Raw genomic sequence first — 19,900 nt, forward strand, 5'->3', positions numbered from 1 at the left:
TGTGCACACACACCCCTGCAACTGCACTGTAAACCCTCTTGGACCAGCCATTCCCACTGCCAATCTTTTCTTTTTCTTTTTTTTTTTAATTATATCATGCCATGAGACCACCAAGGAACCAAAAGACAAACCCAGCCACACCAGACAAGGTAAGCTATGCATCAAACTCAAAGCCAGCCATGCACCACATTCCAACCACCTACTCACTGCTCATACAGAAAACTCCCGTCTCTTCACCTTATCCCCATATGCCAAAATGTGATTACTTCCTCTATTCCCCAATATATACATCCACTACTCTAAGTCCCTCCCTAACCTACATCACTTTCCCTAAGCTCTCCATCTATTTAACCCTTTATTATCTAAAACCCAATCCCTGTAACCTAACCTACCTAAACCAAAGCCCTCTAATCCTAAGTTCAGGACTGTATTCTTTAAGTTATGAAAAACTACCTAATTTATTGTACGAATGTTAGTACTATATTATAAAATCACAAGTAGGGTGTGTGACGATTGTGCCCTGGCCCAGCAATCAAGGAGCCTCAATCCTCACCACTAACACCAGAGAAGTTGTCTCCTAGAAGAGGAAAGGATAACTAATTCACACAGTAAAGTACAATTTCCCTTAAGTGCACAGAGAGATCACAGGCAGTCTGGGGCTGGTTCCTCCGTTGCCCACCAGGTTCCCAGTAAGACTCCCCACTGATACAGTTATAGGATCCAGGTCTCAGACTAACTGGGCAAGCTAAAACCTCCTGTACCCTCTCTGTCCAACCAGTGCTTCGTGTCCCTGCCAAGTAGCTGACACAACACACACACACACTTTGAGATAAGTATTTATACAACTTCACAGACACTCCTGGGAAAGGCTGACAGAGATTCTCCAACTGTGCACCTTTACCCAGACTATACAGTAGTAATTACTGCCACCACCTAGTTAATAATATCAGCTACTAAAAGGCCCTTAAAGGGTGTCCAGTTATTTCTGTGCAATATTAATATCCAATGGTAGTATGACTAACAGTCAAGGCTTACTTTAGAGTGGCCTATTACAATAACCTCTGTAAATATGCAATGTATTCTAGAGCTTAACTCTACAGAAAGCAGCCACAGGTAGAAGGTTTTAAAAATATTTAATAATAAATAATTAAAACACAAGACAAAACTAATAGACCACAGATATATCTAAGAGTTCACAGATCACAAGGAAACTTAAACTAATACAGTAGGACAGGTCTGATTTCAATGAAAAATACCTAATTAATCTTTAATAGCTTTAACTATTCCTACAAGATATCACAGTGCTAAAAACTTACATGTGAGCATAAGCAGAGTGCCGGTAAGTTGGATAACAAGATCAAAATGCCTCCAGTCTCTGAGACATAGTTTATAAAACATCACTAACAAACATGTCTCTGGGTCCTCCCCAGATTACATCATGTTGACACAGGTTTTCCCAGTATTTATATTGTATCATCTTGACACCTGCTCTGAGTTCCCAGGCTAATAGAAACCCCATTTACATTATTTAGCAAGCTAACACCTGCGCAGGAGAATGTTGTTGTTGTTGTTGTTTGTCTTTCGGCTTTACAACACAAAAAAGGCATTTCACATATACACTCTAGCAATTAGTACTTATTTAACACAATAGACAAAATGTCTTCAGCCAGCATGACCGGAACCAACTTTAAAGATCAAAGAATGTCATAAAATCACTTCAATTTCAAAAGACACATTTGAAAGGCTTGACTTAGTTTTTCTTTACAGCAAGGGGACAATGTTGTAACAATCTTGAAGTTCAGATTTTACAGTGTTTTTCTTTCATTTAAAAACACACGCCTGTATTTCACATGTATTTATACAAATGATAGAATTATGTATTAAATTCTATTTGACTAGGCTGGCAGCCTTCGTCCATCTCTCCCCAATCGTCACATCTTTTCCCCCCTGGGGAACTCAAGCAAGTGTTTCAAGTGCCCCTTGAGAAACATTGCCTGAGAGTGTCAGGTCTATCTGGGTGTACCTCACCTCATTCCCTGTCTTGAGAGCCCATCTGCATTGGTGTTGCTGCACTGACATATCATATACTTGCAACCCCAGACTCCATCTTAGCAACTTGGCATTTTGCTGACTGGCTCTGTTTAACCATGTTAGAGGGTTGTGATCTGTCATCACAATGAATTTTCTTCCATACAGATAAGGCTGAAGTTTTTGTAGTGCCCACACTATGGCTAGACATTCTTTTTCTACCACTGCATAGCATTCTTCCCTGGGTTGGAGCTTATGTGAGGTAAACCACTGGGTGCTCTTCTCGCTCTGAAGAAATCTGGATAAATACAGCCCCCACCCCAAAGTTTGAAGCATCCACCTGCACAACAAATTCTTTGCAATAGTCTGGACTGACTAACACAGGGGGTCCTCCCAAAGATTCCTTAAGCTTCTGAAATGCCTGTACACATGCTGGGGTCCACACTACCTTATCTGGCCTGCTCTTCCTTGTCAGGTCTGTGAGGGGAGCAGCTATGATATTATAACTGGGAACAAATTTTCTGTAGTACCCTGCTGTCCCTAATAATGCCCTCACCTGCTTTTTGGTAACAGGTACAGGCCATACCTGAATAACTTCCACTTTGGCAGGTTCTGGCCTTATCTTACCACTCCCCACACTATGTCCTAGGTAGGAGACCTCTGCCATACACACCTGACATTTGCTCGGCTTAACGGTCAACCCTGCCCTCTGTTGTCTGCCCAGCACTTCCCTGACATGCTGAAGGTGTTCTTGCCAGGCATGGCTGTAGATAGCAATATCATCCATGTAAGCAAGGACAAACCCTCCTGCTCCTGCTAAGATATGATCTACCAGCCTCTGGAAAGTCACTGGGGCACTCTTCATCCTAAAGGACATCTTTGTGAACTTATACAAGCCAAAAGGAGTCACAAAGGCTGACTTCTCTCTAGCACTGGGAGTCAAGGGCACCTGCCAGTAACCCTTGGTAAGATCAATGGCTGTAAGATACTTAGCCCCACCCAGCTGCTCTAGGACCTCATCTGTCCTTGGTATGGGGTAAGCATCTGACGCTGTGTGACTATTTAATTTCCTGTAATCCACACAGGACCTGGTGCTGCCATCCTTCTTTGGCACCTGTACCACTGGTGAGGCCTAGGGACTGTTGGACTCTTGAATCACCCCTAGTTCCAACATCTCCTGTACCTCCTCCCTCAGAGTCTGTTTAACTCTTTCAGGCACCCTGTAAGGCCTGATAGGCCTTTGGGTTCCTGTATCCACCTGGTGCTGCACCATGTGGGTGCTCCCTGGTTTCCTAGTGAACACGTCCCCAAACTCCTGCAACACTGCTCGGATTTCTCGAACCTGGGTAGGAGATAGCTGCTGGGACATTGCTATTCCTTCCACCGAGGTGTCAGCCCGAGCCTCACTGAGGAGATCGGTCCCCAGATCTCCCTCAGACTCCTCCTGCAATCCACTGCAAATGCACAGCACAAGGGCCTCCCTATCATGGTAAGGTTTCAGCATGTTAACATGGTACAGTTTGTGCCCCTGCCATCTGTCTAGCACTTCCACCATGTAGTTAACATCACTTACCTTTCTTACCACTTTGTAGGGTCCCTCCCAAGCTGCTTGCAGCTTGTTGTGTCTGACAGGAATGAGAACCATTACCTGCTGCCCTACAGCATACTCTCTAGCTTGAGCATTCCTGTCATACCACACCTATTTCTGTTGTTGGGCTTCTGCCAGGTTCTCCTGGGTCAGGCCCATGAGTTCCCTGAGCCTTGACCTGAGGTTCAGGACATATGCCACAACAGACTCCTTGTGAGACTCACACTTACCTTCCCACTCATCTCGAATTAAATCTAGAGGTCCCCTCACCCTATGCCCATACAGCAACTCAAAGGGTGAAAAACCCTGTGTATTCCTGGGGAACCTCTCTGTAAGCAAAAAACAGATGTGGGGCAAATATTTTTCCCACTTCCTCTTAAACTGATCTGCAAATGCCCGTAGCATGGACTTGATTGTAGAGTTTAACCTCTCAACATGACCATTAGTCTGGGGATGGTAGGGGGTGGTCTTTATGAGCTTCACCCCACAGGACTTCCACAGACAGGCCAGCAGGTCTGACATAAAATTGGCACCTCTGTCAGACAGTATTTCCTTTGGGAAACCTACCCTGTTGAAAATCTCTAGCAAAGTATTTGCCACCTTCTCGGCCTCAGTGGAGGACAAAGCCACTGCCTCAGGGTATTGTGTAGCATAATCTACAATCACTAGGATATACTTTTTCCCCTTGGAACTTGAGATACTCAGTGGACCCACAATATCCATAGCTACCCTCTGAAATGGCTCCTCAATCACAGGCAAAGGTATCAAAGGAGCTCTCATCTTGTCTCCTGCCTTGCCTACCCTTTGGCACTGCTCAGAGGTCCTGCAGTACCCTGTTACATCTCTGGAAATTCCAGGCCAATAGAAGTTTTGCATAATACACCTCTTTGTATGTTTTATGCCCATATGACCTGCAAATGGAATATCGTGAGCTATGGCTAGAAGCGCCAGATGGTAAGCTATAGGCACTACCAACTGCTGTACTCTCTCACCTTCTAACCTTCCCTCAGGGGTCCACTCTCTATACAGTAACCCTTTCTTCCAGTATACAGATTCCCCCTTCCCTTGAGAATCAGGTGCCTCCCTAGCTACCTGCCTCAGGCCTTGCAATGTAGGGTCTGAGAGCTGAGCCTGTCTCAAGTCTCTCCTTGTAACCATTGCCAGCCCCCCTTCCACAGGAAGTCTGGTATCCTCTGACAGTGATGCCTCACTGAGAGCCTGGGTACTACTACTCACCTCTACCTTTGCAGTTACCCTGTCCAAGGGAACATAAGTACCCACAAGCAGCTGTGGCTCACATTCAGTCTCACTGCTACAGCTTAGCTCAGTCCCTGAAGTAACCACCTCAGCAGTCCTGGCTGCAAGTATGCAGTCTGTCTGGGTCTTCCCCAGGCTACCAGACCCACATGCCTGTCTCCTAGCCTTACTGCATGTAACTGCATGAGTACATAGTACTGCCTCATCCAAATCCTTCCCTCTCAGGACATCTGCAGGATGGCAGTTCCATACCCCTGTTGTCTCAAGACAACCTACTATTTGCATTTTGTCTTTTCCACTTACTGGCTCCCTCACCTTTGGTTCTCCACCTTGCCTCCGTGGACATCTGTATGCCATATGGCCCCACTGGTTGCATTCAAAACATTTAACCCTAGCTCCTGGATGTGTACCTGGACTAGTGGCTTCCCCTGCTACTGGTGGATTCTGTTGGGGCAGTCTGTGCTGCCCATCATGGGTTCTTTTAGACCCATGAGCAGTACTGGGGGTTTTCTTTCTGTGCATGGCTGTCCTGCTGGCCAGGTATAGGTCTCCCTTCTTCCCCAACTCCTCTGAAGTAGCACACTGTCTATCAGCTAACCAGATCCTCATGTCCTCAGGCAAAGTGCTAGGGGCTTGTTCCATTACTGAAAGGTCTGCCTGCCCTTCAAAAGTGGTGACCTGACATCCACTTACCCAGCTATGAAAATAAGTGCTCAGTTCAACAACATATTCACATACATTTTCATCTGCCTTGCGTCTATGCTCACAAAACTTTTTCCTATGCATTTCAGGTGTTAGCTTAAAACATTCTAATAAATGTCATTTTACAGCAGTATAATCAAAACTGTCAGTGTCATGCATTTTTGCTTAGGAAGTTTCAGCTTTATCACAGAGTAAGGGGGTCAGGAACCGTACCCAAAGCCTTTGGTCAATGTCATACTGTTTACATACCCACTCAAACATATGAATGAAGCTATCAAAATGATCCCCCTCTTTAAACTGTGGAAGAAATTTGCTGACCTTTTGTGCTACTGGGGTCCGGTTACTCCTTCCCCATTACCTCCATAACTCTGGTGAAGAGTCAGCATTTCCCTCTCAGGCTTTCTCTGCCGTTCCTGTTCTTCAGCTTCTAGGCTCCTCATTCTGTCAGCTGCTTCCAGTTCCATATACCTGGCCAACAACTCATGTCTCTTTAGTTCCAGCTGGATTTTTAAGTCCACTGCAGAAAGGTTGAGCTGTCCATTCTCCGAGGATATTGTATCTCCACTGTCAGTCTGATTGCCCTCCAGGCTGCTGTCTTCTGATGCAGCTGTAATCAAGGCTGCAATCAGGTCTTCTTTAGTCAGGTTTCCATGCAACAGTCCCCTAGCCTGGCACATCTCCACCAGCTGGCTCCTTGTCAGCTTTCCATACTCTTCCACCGACATGCTGCCTGCTCACCCTGACTAACACTAAGCTAACAAAAGAATTAAAACAGTTGTGATCTGAACTCTGACACTACGTGGCTGTTTTAGAGTACAAAACACTTTTAGAGATCACTGTACATAAGCTACAGGAGTTCATTCTACCCACACCACTACAAGCCAATTAGTATGTGAAGTAGATCCCACCACTGCCAAACACTTGTAATGACCATGCCCTGGCCCAGCAATCAAGGAGCCTCAGTCCTCACCATTAACACCAGGGAGATTGTCTACTAGAAGAGGAAAGGATAACTAATACACACAGTAAAGTACAATTTCCCTTAAGTGCACACAGATATCACAGTCAGTCTGGGGCTGGTTGCTCCCTTGCTCACCAGGTCCCCAATAAGACTCCCCACTGGTACAGCTATACGGTCCAGGTCTCAGCCTAACTGGGCAAGGTAAAACATCCAATACCCTCTCTGTCCAACCAGTGCTTCATGTCCATGCCAAGTAGCTGACACAACACACACACTTTGAGATAAGTATTTATACAACATCACAGACACGCCTGGGAAAGGCTGACACAGATTCTCCAGCTGTGCCCCTTTACCCAGATGATACAGTAGTAATTACTGCCACCATCCATTTAATAATATCAGCTACTAAAAGGCCCTTAAAAGGGTGTCCAGTTATTACTGTGCAATATTAATATCCAATGGTAGTATGACTAACAGTCATGGCTTACTTTAGAGTGGCTTATTACAATAACCTCTATAACTATGCAATGTATCCTAGAGCTTATCTCTAAGCAAAGCAGCCACAGGTAGAAGGTTTTAAAAATATTTAATAATAAATAATTAAAACACAAGACAAAACTACTAAACCACAGAGATATATAAGAGTTCACAGATCACACAGAAACTTAAAATAATACAGTAGGGCAGCTCTGATTTAAAAAATAAATACCTAATTAATCTTTACTAGCTTTAGCTATTCTTACAAGATATCACAGTGCTAAAAACTTACATATGAGCATAAGCAGAGTGCTGGTAAATTGGATAACAAGATCAAAATGCCTTCAGTCTCTCTCTGAGACATAGTTTATAAAATACCTCTAACAAACATGTCTCTGAGTCCTCCCCAGATTACATCATGTTGACACTCAGGTTTTCTCAGTATTCATATTGCATCATCTTGACACCTGCTCTGAGTTCCCAGGCTAATAGAAATTCCATTTACATTATTTAGCAAGCTAACACCTGCACCGAGGAATACAACACTAAAAGGCATTTCACATATACACTCTAGCAATTAGTCCTTATTTATCACAATAGACAGACTGTCTTCAGCCAGCCTGACCGGAACCAACTTTAAAGATCAAAGAATGTCATAAAATCATTTCAATTTCAAAAGACACATTTGAACGGCTTGACTTAGTTTTTCTTTGCAGCAAGGAGGCAATGTTGCAACAATCTTGAAGTTCACACAGTGTTTTTCTTTCATTTAAAAACACACGCCCACGTTTTACATTTATTTATACAAATGATAGAATTATGTATTAAATTCTATTTGACTAGGCTGGCAGCCTTCGCACATCTCTCCCCAACCGTCACAGGGTGCTACAGTTTAACACTGCCACATACTGTGACACAGCATCTGGTGCCATGTACTACAGACTTTGCTGACAGGCTGTGGCAGACAGCTAAAACTGGTATGTGGCTCTGGTGGGCATATATATAAGTAGGTTATACGTGGGTTATAACTAATGACAGGCCTATGAAATGTAGTCATGCTCTGTATATAGACAGTACTGTTTCATATATACTTACACCAATGATGTATAGATGTCCATTACTGTGTTTTAACTTCATATACAGAAGGAATATTAGACTACATGTATAGAATGGGTACATCTCCCCGTGCCTAAAAACACAATATTCATCCTTATGGAGCATTATTTCTATACATTGTTGCATGCAAACACAGTGAGGGTGGTGGTACTTTCATGTGTATTGATTATCTGAACAGCCCTAAGCTGTAGGACACTGATATCTCTCTCTCTCTCTCTCTCTATATATATATATATATATATATATATATATATATAAATACATGGGTATACTTTTTTGGTCGAATTACATTTGGTCAAAAATTATTTCAGGCAGTTCACTTCACCGAAAATGCATTTCACTGAAAACCCATTTGGTCGAATTCCATTTGGTCAAAAATGGAATATAGCCCCTGCCCCACTGCAGTGCGACCCTGGAGTAAGAATATAAAGAACCCCCCCCAAAAAAGAAATCTAAACTAGTTCTGTTCATATCTCTTAAACTTTTAGAGCAAGAAATCTCAACAAAGCTGATTTTGTACCACTGTTCTTTTACATGTATTTCATTTGTGAATTTTGAAATTGTAAATGTCTATTTTCATATTGTAATGTCTGGATTGTTTCTCCTCAGGTCTCCACTGAAAAAAGGATATCTACAGAGTTAGACAAACCCGGTTAACAAATGTCAAATAAATAAAAAAATAATGGGGGAGGGGAGACAAAGGCCTAAAAATAGGAACAATTTTTAAATATTGCTCTTACAAACCTAGAAAGTTGATAGAATAACAGGTTTTGCATTAGCATAAATTTTCTGAAGTGTATGAAGTCTGAAATTTGAAATATGTCATTGTTTTCTTACTTCAGTCCTCAATGATTTGCCAACAATTCACTAGAAAAATAAAATTTTATGAGGAAAAACCTAAAAACATGAAGAAAAAATGTGGACAGTTAAGAGGTATGGTTCTGTTTAACCCTAAGCAGTCCTCTCACCAGAATATTGTTTTCAGGATAACCTCCATCAGTTGTATCAAAATTGGACTACAAACCCACACAAAACTTCTAGATATCATAAATGATAATGGTTTGAAATTTGAATTTCATCTAAAGCAATCTACAAATATCTATCTATACAAACCTAAAATGTGGCACATTTTATTCCAGATTACACTAGAAAAACAATTGCCACAATTTACCTAGTCCCATCCCATCTACACAGTGCTCTTATTTTTATTAATCTGCAAGCCAGAAAATCCCACCTACTTGAACAATGCTACAAAAAAACAACAAAATATCCCATAAAGAACACACCACTGCTTAACTGTAAAACAACTCCAGTAGACTGAACTGCAACATACTCAAACCTTCACCCTATTAGTCATTACCTACAGCCTAAACTACAAATTAGGTAAATGCCTCAGCATTAGCAGCATAATTCATCACTACTCTGCCAACAGAACCCTTCGCTCCACAAACACATATTACTAGTCAGAAAATCTATTAACTCTGCAGATGAATCCTTGTGCTCCTCCTATATATCCAAAATCTGGAACTCAATTCCACTCACCCTAATACACACTCACAACATTTAAACATCTTAAACAACACCTTAAGGAAACATGGTCACATTCATTCTATTCACCAGGTTAATAAATACCTCATCTCCTTAATACCCACTACATTTCATCCTGCAAATACCAAAAAATATCCAACCACAGTTAATAATTCTTATTGGCATTCTTTAATCTACCTTCTTCTGGCTACCAGCTGTTTTTTATGAATCCTCTTCAGCTACCACTGCCATACTTTTTCTGTGAACCCCCTGGGTTACCACCTGCCCATCTTTGTGCAGAACAGTCCCTATTTGGCCAACTGTGTTTTGAAAAAGAAAAAAAAAGAAAAATTGCAAAAGTCTTTAGATGTTAGGAAAAAATAATATTTTCTAAAGTTTCTTCATCATTTGCATAAAACATTTATTTTTGTATATGAAACATTGAATATAATATGAAATAGCATAAGTAACACAAATGTGATGAGAATAAGCTCTTATTTTGGCAAAAGAGTGACGTTCAGTCCTTGTTAGTGGTTTTGGATTTGACCTGCAAGATCTCACTTTTCCACGAATAATGTCCCACTTTGGGCATCTAAGAAGGCAACAACACTAACCCCTACATTAAACCGTCTCACTGGCACATCTCATCAAACTTACTTCACTATGTTGTTCTTTCAGCTCAGAGCTTAGTAAATCTGCATCTGTTTACTTCCGCTCTACTCTAATTCACCATCTACTAATTACAACAATTTTTCTGTACCTTTAAACAACTCCTTGCATCCCTCTAACATCCACCTAGGGAAGCCAAATCACTCATTTATGAAGTTATACATAAGGCTAAACCTAGAATCCAATTTTTGTTGTTAATTTCTAACAAAAATCTCACTCTCCATCTCTCATGTTGCTGATTAATTAATGGCTGTAGCCATGTTTGTAATATGTACAATGGAAATGACATATTTCTGTATTGTGGTAGCTCTACTTAGTTGTTCTTAATGTTCAAGATATTTTCTTTTTCTGTTTTGGATTAATACTTAGGGCTATAAACTCATTGGTGTAACCTGGGCTTTTTGTCATCTAACCAATAACTATCAGTTGTTTGTATTGTTCATAGGTTCATAGATAAGTACTAGGTTAGCTACCCTTGTGGGCCACTTTGCTGAGACCTGTCCTGTTTGGCATATTCTTTTCTGAAGTAAAACCCAGTATCAAAGAGCTCTGGCTAACTAGGTTTGCAGACACTTTAAGCCTAGCCAGTTGCCCCTTTTGTGCCAGAATTAACCTATCTCATTTTGTTAGAGACTGACCTTAACAGTCCCATACTTGATAATTATATATTATCCCTGGGTAATGTGAGGGGACCCATGCATGGGATAAACCTTTCAGGAGCTGCTTCTGTCCATTAGTACTAAGGGGGAAGTCCTGGAGTATATTTTTTGTTTCATATCCATGGATCCAAGCAGTGCTTGAATATGAACAGGGATGTATTTTGTTTTCTGTGTATGGGGAATCTGTTCCAGAGCAGTGGTATCTTCTGTGCGATACATCTGTATTTCCAAACCACTCTGTTGATGTTGCAGAAGAAGTTTAGATTCCTAAACTGAGTATTTCTGATGCCATTTGATTTGCTGATATACAGTAAATCCATCAGTATTCTGTTGGGGAATGCCTTGTGTGCCAGACACAGGTCACCTCTTGGCAGTCTGTAGGATACCAAGTATAGTTACAGGGCTTTGAGACGGTCCACGTAGGACATACTGTTTAAGCATTTATCATTTTAATAAGGTATCTCTGTGGAAGTTCCAATTGTTGCATGTGTATGGGCAGATAGATGAAAAGGGGGCATTATATTCAATGACTGGCCTAATGAGGGCTGTGAAAAGGGGGACAATGACATCCCCAGATCTAGACACAGCTCCTTTGTTTAGAAGTTGTGCAGTATAGAAGAAGTTTCATACAACAGTGGACACATGTTGGTCAAAATTTAGGTCAATGTCTGCATAAATTCCCAAATCCTGAACAAGTGTGTCAGCTCTTAGGTGCATAATTGTCAATGCAGTAGTTCTCTGGGGTAGATGACTTCCCAAAAGATACAGTAATGCATTTTTTAGCATTCAGTTTCATTCCATGATTTTGGCACAAGTTATTTATTTGGGACAAACCTTCCTGCAGGATGGTTAAGTCATTTGGGTATTGAATGACTGCTGCTAGCTTGCAGTCATCTGCAAACCTAGTTAGCCAGAGCTCTTTGATATTGGCTTTTACTTCAGAAAAGAATATGCCAAACAGGACAGGTCTCAGCAGAGAACCATTGGGTACTCCACTGGTGACTGGCCTCCTTGTAGAGGTAGCTTCCTCTACTTTGATTATCTGCATCCTATTTGTGAGTCAGTTGACAATACAGAGGGTGATATAAGGGTTTATTCCAAGTTTAATTAGCTTTTCTGTCATACCTGAGTGGGGAATTGTGTTAAAAGCTTTGGCCAGGTCGAAGTGTGCAATGTGCACCATTTTGCCTTTATCCATTGCTTTGTTGACCTTTTCAAAAAATTCCACTTGGTTGAGTAAGCATGACCAGCCCTTGATGAATCCAAACTGAGATGGGGTCATTCTTTGGAGGTTTCCTGTGTTCTGATTGATTAGTTTCATGATAAGTCTATGTTTTTTCGCTTTTTGTTGTTGTTAGACTTACACTCCACTTTCTTACAGCAACCTTTTGTAAAATGAATGTATGTATTTTGAGCAGAGCTTTTCTCTCAGGGTCTCCACTGGAAAAGGGGACTTTGTGCCCAGTTGGATTATCCCAATAAACAAATGCTAATAAATAAATACATGTGCATAATGTGACATATCTGAAAGCTGAATTTTTTGCAGGTGTGTTTGACATTTGAGCTGCAGTATATGACAAACTAGACAGACCTGTTGGCTACCTTCTCTTAGTAAATGTGTGTCTGGAAGAAATTAAGTTTCAGTTTAGCCAGTAAAACATTGACTAGGTGCTTTGCGTCTAATGAATTTGTTCAAACGTATCCGGAAGCAAATTAAAAGGGAGTATGTTTAGTCTCAAAATAATCACTGTATGCTGCAAGGCAATAACATATACAGATAAATAGATTTTAGAAAGAGATAGCTATATGTGTCATTAGACTGACAGATAGACAGACAGACAGTTGGGGAGAGAGAGAGAGAGAGAGAGGGTTAATCATCAAATACTATTGCTCAAGGTTTTATTAAAATTGTCTGAAGTGTGAAGAAAAACTAAAACAAAATAACCAACTAATGCAGATGACTAAATGGTGTCATTACAAAACAAAGTAAAAGATATTTTGCTTAAAGATTAGCTCCATCCAGATGCCACATTTTCCTCATTACAAAGAGCTTTTTCTTCCCTTAGTCTACCCTTAAGAGGACCACATAAAATGAGACTGATTTAAAGAATATTCTTAATGATTTCTATTTGTTAGGTCATTCATTAATCTGTTTATTTATCAATGAGCACACAGTCTATGGTGAGAGACCTGGGTACTCAGGTTGACAACAATCTCAGATTTGACCATCATGTGGCGGTGATGGTCAGAAAAACCTTTTTTGGTTCATGTCATAAGTAAAGGGATTACATCCAGGAACATAGGAGGTTATTACCTCTCTGTACTCCTCCCTTATTAGACCTATAATTGAGTATAATGCCGCGTTTGGTATGTACCTCTCCAAACACCTGCACTAACTAGAAAGGCCACAGAAATACCTCACAAGAGAATCCATGGCCTCCAACACCTATCTTATGCGGACAGGCTTAAATCACTATCACTCTACTTGGTATCATACAGATTGCTCAGAGGTGATCTGTGTCTTGGCTACAAGGTAATGTCAGACCCTGGCCTAATGGAGATGCTCCATATACATAAGTCTAACTCCTTGTGCATTACCTGCTCAATAGGCCTAAATCTAATATGTGACATCAACAAAACCTGCTGCAGAGACATGTTTGTCTCCCAGAGGTTGCCCCATCTTTGGAATAGACTTCCTATACATGTCAAACAGAGTACCTCACTGACCATCTTCAAATGCAACCTTGATGAGTGGATGGGAAACCATAAATTTGTCCCAGATGTTCCACCTATAGCCCTCATTGACAGGGATAACAGGTGCTGACTAAGGTTTCTTGTTTTTTGGGGGGGGTAAACTCTTGGCCAGGCTTGTCAGAGCCATTAGCCTAGTAATCACCTGTGATCCCATGATCCTATGAATGAATACATGTATTTATTTAAATCCTGAACCAATTTTGGCTGTTTCTCTGTAGATCATATTGATTTTTTGTTAAAACTCATAACCTTTCTTACTGATATTCTCACATCATGTAAGCAGGGAGTTACAGCTGAACATTTATGACCTTAAGAAAACAAATTAGGAACCAGTTCTGGTACTGATTCTATCCTTAGGGTCAATAACATTTTTTAAACCTAAGTACTGGATGCAGTCTCTTCATATCTTAGCTAGAATATGTGGCTTGGAACTATAAATTAATGCTGTAAATAAGATATTCTTCAAATGTATATTGATCAGAGAGGCAGACACCACTAACAATTTTGACTGTAGCTTGAATTCAGACAAATAAATATCATGTAAAAATGGCTGCTTTGTTTTATCTGACTGCATTGTATCTGCAATCAAAACATTTGGGTGCCTTATTTGATGCAACTGTGCATAACATAATGTATGAAATCACCTCAATATCCTTCTAGCAGGGCAGAAATCTAGGAGTAATGCTAGTTCACAGTTACTTTAAATCTCCTCTTATTCCCCTAACTAATGGGTACTGTTTCCTATGGTATTTAATGATTATGTCCCTCTGTTTCAGGTTTTAGTGAAATCAATGGATTAGATTTATTCCAGTGATAGACTTTAGTTTTTTGCCTCAAGCCATTATACATGTTATCTCTCATTCCTCTTAAACATAGGAAAAACTAAGAGATTGTTTAAAACTATGGTGCAGGAACATATTAGGAATATAAAAATGAATGAACTGTCAAATCCCTTACTGAACACATTCTTTCCTACCATAATAGTCAATTAAGTGGTCTTAAAGTAACAGTTTTATACATTTTTGTTCTTAATAGTTTAAACAACACCTGTAAAGAAAGTTAATTTGCTCTTAAATTTAACAGATTGGCACTCTTCTGTCTAAACCAAAACTGTAATGGGAAGGTGTTTCTGTTAGCTTTTAACGGTGATGCAATCTTACTGGTTAATTTTAATTGACCTTAATCATTTTTTAATTATTCTAGTTGCATGCCATTATTACTGCTGCTTCTTTTTTTCTTCTTATTTATATCTGTGTTTTATCATCAGTGGAAGTATATGTTGCCAAGGTCCTAAGGGAATAAATCTGTTCTACTGCTCAGAGCTCTACTTGTTTATTTCATGGCCTTGCATTGCAAAAAGCTAATTGTCCATCAGCCTTTGCAAAAAGCTAATTGTCCATCAGCCTCTGCTTTGGGAATACATTCAACTTTAACATGCAGCATAACACATAACAGATACTCCCCCTTCTCCTGTGGCACATAAGGTGAATGAAGCATTTCTCTCTTTACAATCTAAGAATGAACTTGAAGAATCTATAACAGAACATAGACCTATGTTTGTGTAGGCATTATGAGAAAAAAAATGTCTTAGAAAGGTAGCCCTACAAACTGGAATCCCCTGTCTGAAAACAACAGAAGTGACACAAACTGCCTTTACTTTAGGTCTGGATTAACTGAGTACTTAGAAGTCACACAAGACTGTCACTTTTTATTTTATTATTTATTTTATTTTATTTTACATTTGTTAACCGGGAAAGTCCGACTGGATACATATCCATTTTCAGTGGAGGCCCGGGGAGAAAAGCTCCAAGTAACAGATAAACATTTAAAATGCAGTGATATTTAGCAATTTAACAAAGATCAAAAGACAAAAACAAAATAGGTTACATATTTAAGAAAAAGTTCAAAGGAAGGTAACATTTAGATATGAGAAAGACAACAACAAAGAGGAAGATGGAAAGAAATATAAAGGAAAAATAAACATATAAGAGTAGTGTGGGTATAGGAAAATGATAATCATTAAGAAAGAAAGGAATAATGAAATAAGAGAAAGGTTAGGTAGGAAGCAGCAGAGGCTGAAAAGGAGATTATAGTCCTGATAATGGAAGCTAGAGAGATATAAAGGGGTAATAGTGAATAATACACAAGTCCTCAGAAAATAAAAAAAGCAGTGATAAGTCTACATCTGAAGAAACATTTAACTTAAAAATGCATTCAACAAGCTTTCAGTCAGATAGCTACAAGCATTTACAGTATGCCATTAACCATGGGACCTTCTCTCATGAAAAAAAAAAAATAAATAAAGTCTTATCTATTGATAAGACAAGGCTACCATTCAAGTCGCTTCTTATAGGAAGCTGTTAGGGGTGAGAATGGATGATAACCTTACATTTGACCTGCATATACAAAATTGCATAAGAAAAACTCAAAAACTATGGATGCTTTATAGAGCCAACAACTTTCCTATCAATGCAATAAAAAAAATGGTTGCCACTACTTATCTCCTCCCCATTTCTTTGTGGCACCTCCAGACTTCACAAAAATTAAAACTTGAACAATGCTATAACAAAGCTATTAAATTTCAAGCACATACCCCTTTCAGAACCCACTGCTATATAGCACTGAAAAGCCTAAATTAGTTAGAACTGTCAAATCAACTAACATATGCACAATGGGGGGAATTTAATAAAGCCCACACAGACTTCTTTTCCATTTAGGCATAGTGGCACATTGCTTACATGAAAGTAAGTTTGTTTGCGATCCAGTAAACATAGTTGAGTGGCACACATGAGTGCGCTAACACGGAAGTGTCCGTGGCATGCAAATCACCTCATAAGCAGGTGAATTGCATGGAAATGAGAAGGGTAGCGCGATCAAGCAACCATTTAGGCAGTTCTGCAGAACCCGTGTTAGTGTCTGTAATGTACAAGGAAAAAGTTCATGTGCAAGATGTAAAACAGACAACAGGGGCTGTAAAAGTGCAGTTAGATGGGTAGAAATAGCATAGCAGGCAGAGATATGTGCAGAATTCTCCACAGTGTGTCCAAAACCATATGGAAAATAATTTAAAATAATTTCATTTTTTTAACAATCTGAGCATGTTTGCACAGCATGCCACAGTACACAAACATGCTTTTATGAAAAATAAATAGTGTAAAAACCAAAGTTATTAGCATGTGACAGTAATGTATTACAGCACCCTGCATGGAGTATCTACATTGGTGGAATTGTTCTGTTGCTAAGGAGGCAGGGCCTGGAACCATTTTGTTTCCAGTTTATGTGCACGGATCACTATGCAAATGAGCTGGGGTTACTGAATAGCACCAATGGGTATCCGTGTCCACAGATCCCATCCATGTAGGCACAGAACCATGTTGGTCTCCATAGAAGAGGTAGCTAACATCAAAGGGGGTGTGTCTGAGGACTTTTAAGCTGATTGGAGCTCAGCGATGCCTGTTTGCATGGTACAGGGCTCTGCTGAGCAGGGGGATATGTACAGTGTCTGCTAAGCTTTGTTTACCTTTGGGGTGCATGTTTCATCATGTTTGATCATGTTTTCTTGGCACACTGCCATGCTGAGCATGATCTTTCATGGGGCATGTACACTGAGTGCTGAGCAGTGTTGACCTTTGTGGCGCACAGCAGTGCTGAGTGAGGAAAGCTGTCCAAAAAAAAAAAAATTGGCTGAAAAAGGCAATGATATCTTAATTACTGATGATCCCTGTTTCACTTAAACTAGGGCCATTAACAGTTCTTAATGATGCACTTGGCAGGTGGCATGCATCATAGGTAGCCAATCACAAAGGCTGCACTATAAAGGCTACAGAAGCCCTGCAATCTGATTTCACCCCTCACATTCTGCACCAGTGGAGTACAGACTTGGGAGTTTCAATTGAAGGAATGCCAGGGGCTGCTGCAGGTCTGCTACATCTGTATGTGCCAGATGCTGAGGTCAGTGCTGCTGCTGACAGTAGGCCTAGATTGAGAAGGAGAAGAGTGTTCTGACCCAGGGTAACCTTCTAGGAGTTACATGAGCTGGAGATTGTAGAGCGCTACAGGGTGGACAAAGACATACTACAAGAACTCACTGAGCTCTGCCAACCTCAACTCAGGCCCAGAGCCAACAGAGGGGAACCCATCCCAGTGGAAACAAATGTATGTGTAGCTCTTAGGATACTAGCTACAGGTACTTTCCAAAGACCAACTGGGGACATGATGGGGGGGGGGGCTCACAGGCATCAGCATCCGGGGTACTCCATCAGTTCTCACAGGCATCAGCATCCAGGGTACTCCATCAGTTCTCACAGGCATCAGCATCCAGGGTACTCCACCAGTTCCTGGTTGCCATGTTTCTACATGCCAGTAAGCACATTTATTTTCACCTCACCCCTGAGGCAAGGGCCATCTGTATGCAACACTTCTACTGTGTAGCACACTACCCTGTGGTACAGGTTGCCATAGATTGCACTCATGTATACATCAAGGCACCACCCGGTAAGGAGAGTAAAGTCTACATCAACCGCAAGGGTTATCACTCTATCAACTGCCAGGTTGTGTGCAATGCCCAGGGTAATGTAATGAATGTATGCGTTGACAGTCCTGGCAGTTATCACGAATCCCATATCAGGCACGCATCACAGCTGTACCAGATGTTTTCTATAGGGACATCCCACATGGCCATTTACTGGGGGATGCTGGCTACACACTGGAACCATGGATGATGATGCTCATCAGAAGTGCACACACACCCATGGAATAATGCCATAATGAGGCACAAGCACAAACTAGGAAGATTATAGAGCATGTGTTTAGGTTGCTGAAGTCATGGTTCTGGTGCCTTGATATATCTGGTGGAGCTCTGCAGTACTCTCCAGCCACATGTGCCCATATATTCACGTATGTGCCATGCCACACAATATGATCCTGCAGAAACAGCTGCAGCAGGATCAGCAAAGGGTAGGGATACACATACCCCCCAGTGCCTAGGTCACCACAGCCTCACCCACAGCGGGACTCTGAGAAGGAAACCCCTGAGGTTATTCCTGTAGACAGACGTAGGCATGTCCAATATGCCCTGGCCTTGGTCAAGAGACAATGCATAGCACGTGCACTGACAACCTAGGGCCCTAGGGACTGACACTTTACTCTGCCTTGCATACGTATTAGTAAACATGATGCCAGCCAGCCCACACAAACTGTACATAACCATGTATTGGCTGTGTACTGCATGCATCAGACAAAGTCAGCCCTGAACTACAGGTCTGTCAACTGCTGTATTTGCAAGGTAAGTCATTTACCTATTCCCCCCTTGTAAGGGGTACTAGAATATGGTAGCATATGCATGGATCTGCCGCATGTATACAAGGGAATATAGTGAGCTACTGGGCTACTTGGAGAGATCTAACAGCCATTTGGGACAACAGGTACTCTGTCCAATACTATGTGCTCCATAATATGCACTAGGCCACATGGCTAAAACATCCACTACATTATTCAAGGGAGATGGCAAACAGTAGGGTCCCACAACAGCCACCACTGTCTATGCCAGCAGAACATGGGCTGGTCGTCTCCCATTCCCAGCACATCAGTGTATGCATACAACTACTGTAACAGTAAATTAGTAATGATATATCAGCAGACCAGCCAATTCCAGTGCTGTGACATAGAATTTGGCCATACGTTCAATTTCTCACTTAACGCAGGGATGACAATGTATGTCTGTATGCTGTTGATTGTGGGATGAATAACACATCCATGTCTGGCAGCCTGTGTGGCTCAGTAGGCTGGTATTAACATGGGTGATGGTGTTGATGATTTGAATCTGGCAGTATCCACATCTTTTGCATGTAAGGTAGTCATATGGTGGTGTTCCCAGAGATGGTCATACCCCTCAATCTGTTAGTGCATGAAAGGTGGACAAAGCCAGAGAGTATGGGGGGACACAGAGCCAAAACTAGAGACAGAAATTCAGATGCTCTGATTAACCTAGATGGTGGATAGTATAAAAGCTGGTTGTCTCAATACAGAATATCTGAATAATATAAAGTCCAACACTCAAATGTTTGTCTGTAGTTAGTACTAGTCACTGACTGTATTATGCAACATTTTACCAGAACACCACAAATGTATGAGGAACAGGCCAGACATATGGGGTGAAATGCT

This window comes from Protopterus annectens, chromosome 7.part0 (genome assembly GCF_019279795.1).
Source record: "Protopterus annectens isolate FY-2018-M chromosome 7.part0, PAN1.0, whole genome shotgun sequence".
NCBI classification, from domain to species: Eukaryota; Metazoa; Chordata; order Ceratodontiformes; family Protopteridae; genus Protopterus; species Protopterus annectens.